Consider the following 12930-nt stretch of genomic DNA (forward strand, 5'->3'; position numbering starts at 1 on the left):
ATTCCAAAGCGCGAGAAGAGATTTTTCAAGAAGTTCACCACCACCCTAGCATCCTTCGTAGGTAAAGCTTTCGTTTCAGCCCACTTAGATACATAGTCAACGGCTACTAGGATGTACTTGCACTTATGGGAACTTGGAAATGGTCCCATGAAATCGATTCCCCAAATATCAAAGATTTCACAAACTTGGATGCCGGTTTGAGGCATCTCATCCTTTTTCGTGATGTTACCCGTTCGTTGGCATGCATTACAAGTCCGAACGAAATTATGGGCATCTTTAAAGATCGTGGGCCAATAAAAGCCCGAGTCAAGGATTTTTCTTGCGGTGTGGTTTGGTCCGAAATGACCGCCGGTGGGCCCTTGATGACAATGCTCAAGAATTTGTTGAGCCTCTTTTTCGTACACACAATGGCGAATCATTTGATCCGCACCAACACGAAATAGGTCGTTATGCTCCCAGAAATAGGACTTCAAATCCGCAAAGAATTTCTTCTTTTGTTGATAAGAAAGTCCTTTTTGAAGAATGCCTGAAGCAAGATAGTTTGCAAAATGGGCAAACCATGGGATTTCAGATTCCTTGTCAACCCTCATTAGAGATTCGTCAGGAAATGTGTCCTTGATAATTGTATCATCGAGTTTTTCTAATTCAGGGTTTTCAAGTAGGGATAAATGGTCGGCAGCTAGATTCTTGGCTCCTTTCTTGTCACGTATCTCAATGTCAAACTCTTGAAGTAAAAGAACCCAACGTATGAGATGATGCTTTGCATCTAGTTTCAAGAATAAGTACCTAAGGGCCGAATGGTCAGTGTAGACAATGGTTTTTGACAACATAAAATATGACCGAAATTTATCAAATGCATAAACAACCACCAGGAGCTCCTTTTCCGTGGTGGTATAATTAATTTGAGCTCCCATTAGAGTTTTGCTCACATAATAAATTGGGTGAAAATGATTATCGGGACGTTGTCCTAAAATAGCACCTAAGGCATAGTCGCTCGCGTCACACATTAAATCAAAAGGCATACTCCAATCCGGAGATACGATAATGGGAGCTTGTGTGAGTTTTGACTTTAGAATAGAGAATGCATTCTCGCAATTGGAATCGAAGTCAAATGGAGTATCCTTTTCAAGAAGTTTGGTCATTGGGAGGGCGATTTTAGAAAAATCTTTGATAAATCGTCTGTAGAATTCCGCGTGACCAAGAAAGCTTCTAATGGCCTTGACATTCGTCGGTATAGGTAGCTTAGAGATAACTTCAATTTTAGATTTATCTACCTCTATTCCAGCACGAGATATCTTGTGACCAAGTACAATGCCATCCTTTACCATAAAGTGGCATTTTTCCCAATTTAGGACCAAGTTTGCTTTTTCACATCGGATAAGCATACGTTCAAGGGTAAAAAGACACGATTCAAAGGAGTCTCCAAACACGAAAAAGTCATCCATGAAGACTTCCATACAATCCTCTACCATATCATCAAAAATTGCCATCATGCACCTTTGAAAGGTTCCAGGTGCATTGCATAAACCAAATGGTATGCGGCGATAGGCAAAGGTCCCGAAAGAACAAGTGAATGTGGTCTTTTCTTGGTCGTTGGGATCAACTGGAATTTGGAAGTAACCGGAGAAACCATCTAGAAAGCAATAGTATTCTTTCCCCGCTAATCGTTCAATCATTTGATCAATAAAAGGCAACGGGAAATGATCCTTTCTAGTGGCATCATTGAGACGCCTGTAATCAATACAGACTCTCCAGCCAGTAACCGTTCTAATTGGAACGAGTTCGTCCTTTTCATTTACAATAACGGTTGTACCCCCCTTTTTGGGTACTACTTGTACTGGACTAACCCAAGGACTATCGGAGATGGGGTAGATTAACCCGGCGTCAAGAAGCTTGACTACCTCCTTTTTAACAACCTCTTTCATGTTGGGATTTAGCCTGCGTTGTCTTTGTACTACTGGTTTGAAGTCATTCTCAAGGAGAATTTTATATGTACAATAATACGGGTTTATCCCTGGAATGTCGGTCGTTTTCCAGGCTATAGCCTTTTTATGGGTTTTCAAAATAGAGTTTAACCTTTCCTTCTCGTTACCGGAAAGATGTGAAGCAATAATTACCGGTAATTGAGATGTACCTTCAAGATAAGCATACTTCAAGTGTTTGGGTACCTCCTTAAGCTCTAGTACGGGTGGTTCTTCCAAGGAATTCTTTATTCGGAATCTATCTTTATTTCCGATATCTTCAAATGATTCCTCTTCCTTGGGAATTCCTTCTTCTATGGTCTCATCATCCGTGACCACCTTCATCAACTCATCAAAATCCTCATCAATATTGAAATGTTCACTTTCACTTACCGGGGCAAACCCCAAGGTATCAATTTTAAGTAGCTCCTGCAATTCATCCTCAACACACAATATTTATAACATTAATTTGAAAACAAGAGTCATCGGTGGAAGTGGAAGTGGGTCTTTTCATGGCTTTATCAATATGACAAATTATTCTCTCGTTTCCCACACCTAGACTTAATTGTTCTTTTTAGACATTAATGATAGCATCTGCGGTGTTAAGGAAAGGATGTCTTAAAATGATAGGAACTTTTGTGTCCTCTTGCATTTCTAGAATAACAAAGTCGACGGGAAAGATAAGTGAGCCAACTTTTACAAGAATATCCTCGACTATACCTATGGGAGTATCAAAATATTGATTTGCTAATCGAATACCCATCCGGGTTGGTTTCAAGTCTCCTAAGTCAAGTTTCAAATATAATGAGTAAGGCATTAGATTAACACTTGCACCTAGGTCGGCTAGTGCATCATACACTACTGAATCACCCATCATACATGGGATGATAAAACTACCCGGCTCTCCCAATTTTGGAGGTACATTTTGCTTTTTCAAGATGGCCGAACACTCCTCATGGAGGAATGTGGTAGAAACATCGTGGTATTTACCCTTCGAGGATATGAGATCTTTCAAAAACTTTCCGTAATGGGGCATACCCTTAAGAACCTCCGCGAGTGGTATGTTAATGCTGATTTGCTTGATCATATCCGCAAATTTTTGATATTGGCTCGCGAGTCTGTCTTTCTTCAATGCTTTTGGGTATGGAATAGGTGCCTTGTACACCTTCACTGGTGGTTCTTCACTTTTCTTTGATATGACCTCTGGTGGATCATCTTTCTCTTGTTCTTTTTTAACATGCTCATCTACATCAAAAGGTACCTGCAAAACAGAAGGAGACAAAGGAACTTCCAGGGACTTAAAGGTCTTCGGGTTAGTGGTTAAACCACTTCTAGTAGTTATAGCATTTACATGCTCATTCCTTGTTTGATTGTTACTGGGATTCACTTGAGTATTTGAGGGGAGAGCACCAGGTGGTCTCTCTGCTAGTAACTGTGAGATCTTTTCAACATCCCTTTCTAAATTCTAAATCGTAGCTTGTTGATTTCGAATTTGCTGAGTTTGAAGTTCCGCATTTTGCTCGTGCTTAACCATAAAATCTCTCAAAAGATCTTCTAAACCGGATTTCTTCTCGGGTTGTGGTTGTACATGTGCTTGTGGTTGTGGTTGTGGTTAATTGTGTTGGAAATTATTTTGGTAATTTTGTGGAGGTTGATTACGATTATTTATGTGATTGTAACCCGGTGGTGCATTTCTTTGATTTTGATTTGGGAAATTTCGGTTATTTTGGTAACCTGAATTTCCTCCGTGGTAATTGTTGTTTGAACTTGAAGGTCCTCCTATTTGATAACTGTTGACAGGAGGATATTTCCAGTTCATTGCTTCCACCGCTGGAAAGTCGTCAAAATTCATTTCACCTTTACGCAAGTAACCTAAGAAATTTGCTTGCTCTTCCATTGTCGTTTGGTCGCAATCTCGAGTGAGATGGGGACATTTGCACAATTCACACCCTACCCTGATAGCGTGCATTTCTTTGGTTACCTTCTCAATTTGCCTTGCTTGATTTGCCAATTGAACTTTTAATGCAGCGATTTCATCGTTGCTTTCGACATTAGCAACCGTTGATGATCTAGAGAACTCCATCTCTTGATGCCAATTGTGAGAATGGGCTGCTATATCGGCAATTATTGTGTGAGCGTCTTCGGGCATTTTTTTCATGATTGATCCTCCTGCTGCAACATCTATATCCTTTCGGGTAGCCACATTGACTCCTTTGTAGAATATTTGGACCTTTTGGAATGTATTCAACCCGTGTTGAGGACATACCCTAAGCAGTTTATTGAATCGGGTCCAAGCTTCATAAAGAATCTCGTTAGACTTTTGCTTGAAGTGATTTATATCACTTTGTAATTTTGCTGCTTTTGAAGCAGGAAAGAATTCTGACAAAAACTTGTCCATCATGTCATTCCAATCTTCAATATAATCTTCCGGTAATGAGTCTAGCCAATCTCTTGCATCATCCTTTAGGGACCGTGGAAAGATTTTTAAACGTGCAACTTCATCGGAGACATCTTTGATTTTGAAAAGCTTGCAAATGCTTACAAACTTACGAAGATACTCATTAACATCCTCATTTGGGGCTCCACCGAATTGGCATGTATTAGTCACCATGTGGAGAAATTGGCCCTTTATTTCAAAACCATCAGTCATCGTAGGTTGAATAATTGCGTGACCCTGACCTGTTCTTGTTGCCTTCATTAATGCATCCATCATTTGATTTGTAGCAGTCATCTCTTCCTCTTCTTTAATAACTGGCTCGATGATTGGTTGAACAATTGGTTCAGAGCTAGAATCTAATGAAAGTGATTCTAAACCCTAAGCAAGAGATTATACTTCTTGAGCTCTTAAGCGTTCGTGAAGTTCTCTTTCAGGTTCAGGATATGAAGGAATTAAATTAGAGTTGGAAGAACGTAGATTCATGCACTAATACCTATCCTGCAATCACAACACCACAAACAAACCAACTGCAAAAACACAAGCTTACAATAAAAAGTAACTTTTCTAGGAATTGAATTCCTACAAAAGGATCGAATAATTCAAAGTTTATTAAAATCTTTTTAACAAAACCGCGTCCCCGACAGCGGCGCCAAAAAGTTGATGTGTTAAGACGTAACCTTTAAAATGTAGACAATATGCTTAACAATTAACACATAATACAGGCAACTAAAACCCGATCATGCAATAACTAGCAAGTAAATTGACCAGTTCGATCCACAGGGAGAAGTTTGTTTTTAAGATTTTACAACGATTAATTATTCTAAAAGGGGGTTTGTGTTTGAAGTTGTATTTTCGTTTAACGAAACAGTAAATAAGTATAATGAGTAACAAGAATGAGAATGTGGTGTTCACTTCTATGCTTGATAAATGACAGGGATTGTTCTTTTATAATTAAAACCGTTATGTTATAGTTATAATAGAGCAGTTTATATCAATTTCACAATTTATATAAACTTAAGAGCTATGTTTAATCAACAAGATTCTTTCGTGTTTGAATTCACATAAAACCTAGTTTACTAAGATCACTCTAAGTAAACTACATGATTGTATATCCTAAATATCGTTCAATTAACATCCTATACTCACATATAGGTGGCTAGATCACTAGGTGTTGAAGTATAAGCTATGGTCTTTGATAAATTTACATAAACCGAGTCATAAGTTACATAATTGAACTAGGATACAAGGATGATTACAACTATGGATCTTTTGAAAGAACATGGTGATTTAGATTGATTAACTAACTAGATTCAACTTGGTTAAACTCACGTGAAACCTAAATTACAACAATCACTTGAGGTAATTTCATAACTATGTTGCTTTGAAACTTATTCAATTACCGAATTAAACACATAACAAAATCACTTAAGTTATGCATCTAATCATCTAGATTACTAGGTGTATTGAAGTATAGATTGTTTTCCTAGTTAACTCACATTAATAGGTTTACAATCTATATAATTGAAGTAATGAACTAAACAAGCATAACAATGGTTCTTACAGTTGAACTAGATAATTTAATCAATCAAACATATGTATAACTAGCATAACATCAAGTATAGAACAATCTCAAGCCATAAATCTTACATTGAAGCAAACACACAAGGTTTTTAGCCTAACATAATCATAGTAGAACTAATGGAACAGTAAATACAAGTTGAATTCATGTTTAAAAGATATAGAACAATAGTACCAATGGTGATGAATGATCCTAGCTTAATCTTGATGTTGAAAGAGTGGAGATTGACTTGCAGCCTTCCTTGAACCTTAAAAATCGTATTAGAACTGAAGGAAAACGTAGTAGTGAAGGTCTATGAAGTATGTAACCAAAGGTTCTCTTAAATAGGCTCAAAAGTTAGGTAAAATGGCCAGAAATTGACCAGATGTGCCGCATCTCTTTGGGATGCACCGCATCTCTTTACGTTCAGTAGATTCCAGCTCAATTCTACACTCAGGACTGTCGGCAGGGGAGCAGATGCGCTGCATCTGGCTTGGATGCGCCGCATCCATCTCAGATGCGCCGCATCTGAGGCTGTTTTAGTCCAGAATTCTTTATGCTCCGCATCTAAAACTGTCGGGAGTTATTTGGTGCAGAGATGCGCCGCATCTAGGAGAGATGCGCCGCATTTGGACTTGTTTTAGTGGTTTCGGGCTGTTTTACGCGTTCAATCTTCTTTTTAACTTTGTTTTCGCTGTTGGTCTTCATTTATTCATTCACAATGGACTTTTACAAATATACACGAATTACAATACATACGTACAACAATTACATACAAATGGAACAATTTTGAATCGAAATAACGGCAATAAACATGTATGATTTTGGCGTTATCACCTACTACTATTCTGTTGATTGATTCGATCATCAATATAAACTCACTTGCAAAACCATCATTGATCACCATAGCTATCGGTTTGTTTGTTTTCTCCTGTGTCGGTTTTCTATTGCAACCAAGACCCAAAACCACCATGAACAAACCGCCATGAGCAACCATCGGGTACTTCTATCCTACTATCTATTTTTCTGTTTAAATTGAAGACCACAACCCGGCTACCACCACCCGTCTAAACACCATAAGGACCACCATCGTGAGCCCATTAGAGCAACCACCCTTTGTTTGATGCTATCCTACCAATTTATGTTTCGAATCAAATCACAAACCAAGTACAACACCTTTGTTCACTTACTCCTACCTAGATTATCCGTTTTGCTTTCTATTCAAAAGTAACCAAATTCACCGTCTTCTTATTCTATTTTCTGAGCAACCATTAACCACCAAAACCACCCCACGAATATATCACCTCGCTATATATTTTTCTATCACAGAAAAACTACTGCTACAGCCCCTTTAATGTCGAGTTGCTGTCGCAGCTACAACTGCCTTGTCTTCACTACTTCTGTCGAGCAAAAACCACTCTAAAACGTCACCCGTTTGATTGATACTACTCCTGTTTCAGGCTGTTACAGTGAACAAACACCAAACCAAATTGTGTGTTTTGGTTTCTTCACAAACCGTAACCCTTTACTTCTCATAATGTCGGCCACAAATACTTTGTAGATATATATGCATACCGAAAACCAACTTCAAATAATTAAGGAAAGCAATGAGTGAGATGATGGTGTGTGATTACTAGTTCCAGGTGAACCCCACCTCCACTCAATCATAACCGACAACCCCACTTTTATTTTTCTATCTTGCCTCTAATTTTTCTTTTTCCTGCTGACGTTAAACCACAGCTTGGGCCGTGAACTTTTGTTTTCAGTTGGGTCGAGAATCTCAATTGTTTGTAAGGCCGTGATTTCTTTTAGAGTATGGGTCATTTAAACTTGTTGTGGGCTAGTGTATATTGGACTTTAGATATCTTCATTTGGGCCGAAAGAAAACTGAGACCAGTCAGATATATGATAAAGTTTACGTTAATATATTGGTGATGATGATGTATGCTAATAATATAAGGATAACAATGATATATGCTAAAGATGACTATGATGATGATAAGAATCGTATTATGATAACGATCAGGACGTTTATGTATATGATAATGGAAGCAAATGGTTATGATTATGATAATAATTAGAATTACAATGATTAGGATATGATGATATAGGATGGTAATAATGATGGCGTATATTGATTAGATAAAGATGATGAGTATGATACGAGCAATGATGATACAAGCATGTTGATAATACATGATGACGGGTAGGCTAGACGATGAGTATAGTGGTGATGATAGTAATATGAAATCGATAATGGTGAGATTATAATGATGATTGGATAATAGATTAAGTGGTGATTATAAAGTGATGAAATGGTTCGAAAATGAGACGTAAACGGATAAGAATGATGATGATAGGATAGAAATAATGTATAATGGGTATGATGATGATTCAAAACAGAAAACTATATTAAAAGATATTTATCTTAATAATAATAATAGAAAAACTGTTACGGAGTAATGGATATGAATGTTATCGGGTTAGCGGGACGTCGCGGGTTTAAACCCGGACTTGGGCATTTTTTTAAGAGCTACTTCCTTGAGGTAGTTTACTTATTACTCTTTATTATTATTATTATACTTATTATTATTATCAATATTAACATTATTTTTTTATCATTATTATTATTATTATATAAAGATACAACTTTTTATTATTATTTTACCAAATAAATATTAGTTATATAAAAACTTTTTTAATACATATAACATAGCTATATAACATAACTATATTAATATTTTTATAAATACTAATTATTTATTTAAAGTATATAAGATAAATATAGTTAATTTAAATTATTAAATGGAACATATATTAACTAAAATAACCATTAATAATAATATATATAAATTGTTCGATCACAATTAGATGTATTAATATATATACCTGATATAGGTTCGTGAATCCGAGGCCAACCTTGCATTGTTCAGTTCCGTCGTATGAATATTTTTACTACAAAATATTGGATAGTGAGTTTCATTACTCCCTTTTTAAATGCTTTTGCAATATATATATTTTTGGGACTGAGAATACATGCGCTTTTATAAATGTTTGACGAAATAGACACAAGTAATTGAAACTACATTCTATGGTTGAATGATCGAAGCCGAATATGCCCCTTTTTGCTTGGTAGCCTAAGAATTAGTAAACCGATCTACTAATTGACGCGAATCCTAAAGATAGATCTATTGGGCCTAACAAACCCCATCTAAAGTACCGGATGCTTTAGTACTTCGAATTCATTTTTATCATGTCCGATGGATGTCCCGGAATGATAGGGGATATTCTTATATGCATCTTGTTAATGTCGGTTACCAGGTGTTCAATCCATATGAATGATTATTTTTGTCTCTATGCATGGGACGTATATTTATGAGAAATGGAAATGAAAATCTTGTGATCCATTAAAATGATGAAAATGATCGATTATGATAAACTAATGAACTCACCAACTGAAATGTCCCGTTCTTATTGATTAAAAACGTTCCATATTAATTGATTTCGTTGCGAGGTTTTGACCTCTATATGAGACGTTTTTCAAAGACTGCATTCATTTTAAAACAAACCATAACCTTTATTTCATCAATAAAGGTTTAAAAAGCTTTACGTAGATTATCGAATAATGATAATCTAAAATATCCTGTTTACACACGACCATTACATAATGGTTTACAATACAAATATGTTACAACAAAATAAGTTTCTTGAATGCAGTTTTTACACAATATCATACAAGCATGGACTCCAAATCTCGTCCTTATTTAAGTATGCGACAGCAGAAGCTCTTAATAATCACCTGAGAATAAACATGCTTAAAACGTCAACAAAAATGTTGGTGAGTTATAGGTTTAACCTATATATATCAAATCATAATAATAGACCACAAGATTTCATATTTCAATACACATCCCATACATAGAGATAAAAATCATTCATATGGTAAACACCTGGTAACCGACATTAACAAGATGCATATATAAGAATATCCCCATCATTCCGGGACACCCTTCGGATATGATATAAATTTCGAAGTACTAAAGCATCCGGTACTTTGGATGGGGCTTGTTGGGCCCGATAGATCTATCTTTAGGATTCGCGTCAATTAGGGTGTCTGTTCCCTAATTCTTAGATTACCAGACTTAATAAAAAGGGGCATATTCGATTTCGATAATTCAACCATAGAATGTAGTTTCACGTACTTGTGTCTATTTTGTAAATCATTTATAAAACCTGCATGTATTCTCATCCCAAAAATATTAGATTTTAAAAGTGGGACTATAACTCACTTTCACAGATTTTTACTTCGTCGGGAAGTAAGACTTGGCCACTGGTTGATTCACGAACCTATAACAATATATACATATATATCAAAGTATGTTCAAAATATATTTACAACACTTTTAATATATTTTGATGTTTTAAGTTTATTAAGTCAGATGTCCTCGTTAGTAACCTACAACTAGTTGTCCACAGTTAGATGTACAGAAATAAATCGATAAATATTATCTTGAATCAATCCATGACCCAGTGTATACGTATCTCAGTATTGATCACAACTCAAACTATATATATTTTGGAATCAACCTCAACCCTGTATAGCTAACTCCAACATTCACATATAGAGTGTCTATGGTTGTTCCGAAATATATATAGATGTGTCGACATGATAGGTCGAAACATTGTATACGTGTCTATGGTATCTCAAGATTACATAATATACAATACAAGTTGATTAAGTTATGGTTGGAATAGATTTGTTACCAATTTTCACGTAGCTAAAATGAGAAAAATTATCCAATCTTGTTTTACCCATAACTTCTTCATTTTAAATCCGTTTTGAGTGAATCAAATTGCTATGATTTCATATTGAACCCTATTTTATGAATCTAAACAGAAAAAGTATAGGTTTATAGTCGGAAAAATAAGTTACAAGTCGTTTTTGTAAAGGTAGTCATTTCAGTCGAAAGAACGACGTCTAGATGACCATTTTAGAAAACATACTTCCACTTTGAGTTTAACCATAATTTTTGGATATAGTTTCATGTTCATAATAAAAATCATTTTATCAGAATAACAACTTTTAAATCAAAGTTTATCATAGTTTTTAATTAACTAACCCAAAACAGCCCGCGGTGTTACTACGACGGCGTAAATCCAGTTTTACGGTGTTTTTCGTGTTTCCAGGTTTTAAATCATTAAGTTAGCATATCATATAGATATAGAAAATGTGTTTAGTTTATTTTAAAAGTCAAGTTAGAAGGATTAACTTTTGTTTGCGAACAAGTTTAGAATTAACTAAACTATGTTCTAGTGATTACAAATTTAAACCTTCGAATAAGATAGCTTTATATGTATGAATCGAATGATGTTATGAACATCATTACTACCTTAAGTTCCTTGGATAAACCTACTGGAAAAGAGAAAAATGGATCTAGCTTCAATGGATCCTTGGATGGCTCGAAGTTCTTGAAACAGAATCATGACACGAAAACAAGTTCAAGTAAGATCATCACTTGAAATAAGATTGTTATAGTTATAGAAATTGAACCAAAGTTTGAATATGATTATTACCTTGTATTAGAATGATAACCTACTGTAAGAAACAAAGATTTCTTGAGGTTGGATGATCACCTTACAAGATTGGAAATGAGCTAGCAAACTTGAAAGTATTCTTGATTTTATGAAACTAGAACTTTTGGAATTTATGAAGAACACTTAGAACTTGAAGATAGAACTTGAGAGAGATCAATTAGATGAAGAAAATTGAAGAATGAAAGTGTTTGTAGGTGTTTTTGGTCATTGGTGTATGGATTAGATATAAATGATATGTTATTTTGTTTTCATGTAAATAAGTCATGAATGATTACTCATATTTTTGTAATTTTATGAGATTTTTCATGCTAGTTGTCAAATGATGGTTCCCACATGTGTTAGGTGACTCACATGGGCTGCTAAGAGCTGATCATTGGAGTATATATACCAATAGTACATACATCTAAAAGTTGTGTATTGTACGAGTACGAATACGGGTGCATACGAGTAGAATTGTTGATGAAACTGAACGAGGATGTAATTGTAAGCATTTTTGTTAAGTAGAAGTATTTTGATAAGTGTCTTGAAGTCTTTCAAAAGTGTATGAATACATATTAAAACACTACATGTATATACATTTTAACTGAGTCGTTAAGTCATCGTTAGTCGTTACATGTAAATGTTGTTTTGAAACCTTTAGGTTAACGATCTTGTTAAATGTTGTTAACCCAATGTTTATAATATCAAAAGAGATTTTAAATTATTATATTATCATGATATTATGATGTACGAATATCTCTTAATATGATATATATCCATTAAATGTCGTTACAACGATAATCGTTACATATATGTCTCGTTTCAAAATCATTAAGTTAGTAGTCTTGTTTTTACATATGTAGTTCATTGTTAATATAATTAATGATATGTTTACTTATCATAATATCATGTTAACTATATATATAACCATATATATGTCATCATATAGTTTTTACAAGTTTTAACGTTCGTGAATCACCGGTCAACTTGGGTGGTCAATTGTCTATATGAAACCTATTTCAATTAATCAAGTCTTAACAAGTTTGATTGCTTAACATGTTGGAAACATTTAATCATGTAAATATCAATCTCAGTTAATATATATAAACATGGAAAAGTTCGGGTCACTACAGTACCTACCCGTTAAATAAATTTCGTCCCGAAATTTTAAGCTGTTGAAGGTGTTGACGAATCTTCTAGAAATAGATGCGGGTATTTCTTCTTCATCTGATCTTCATGCTCCCAGGTGAACTCGGGTCCTCTACGAGCATTCCATCGAACCTTAACAATTGGTATCTTGTTTTGCTTAAGTCTTTTAACCTCACGATCCATTATTTCGACGGGTTCTTCGATGAATTGAAGTTTTTCGTTGATTTGGATTTCATCTAACGGAATAGTGA

Source organism: Rutidosis leptorrhynchoides, chromosome 1, assembly GCF_046630445.1.
Source record: "Rutidosis leptorrhynchoides isolate AG116_Rl617_1_P2 chromosome 1, CSIRO_AGI_Rlap_v1, whole genome shotgun sequence".
Lineage (NCBI taxonomy): Eukaryota > Viridiplantae > Streptophyta > Magnoliopsida > Asterales > Asteraceae > Rutidosis > Rutidosis leptorrhynchoides.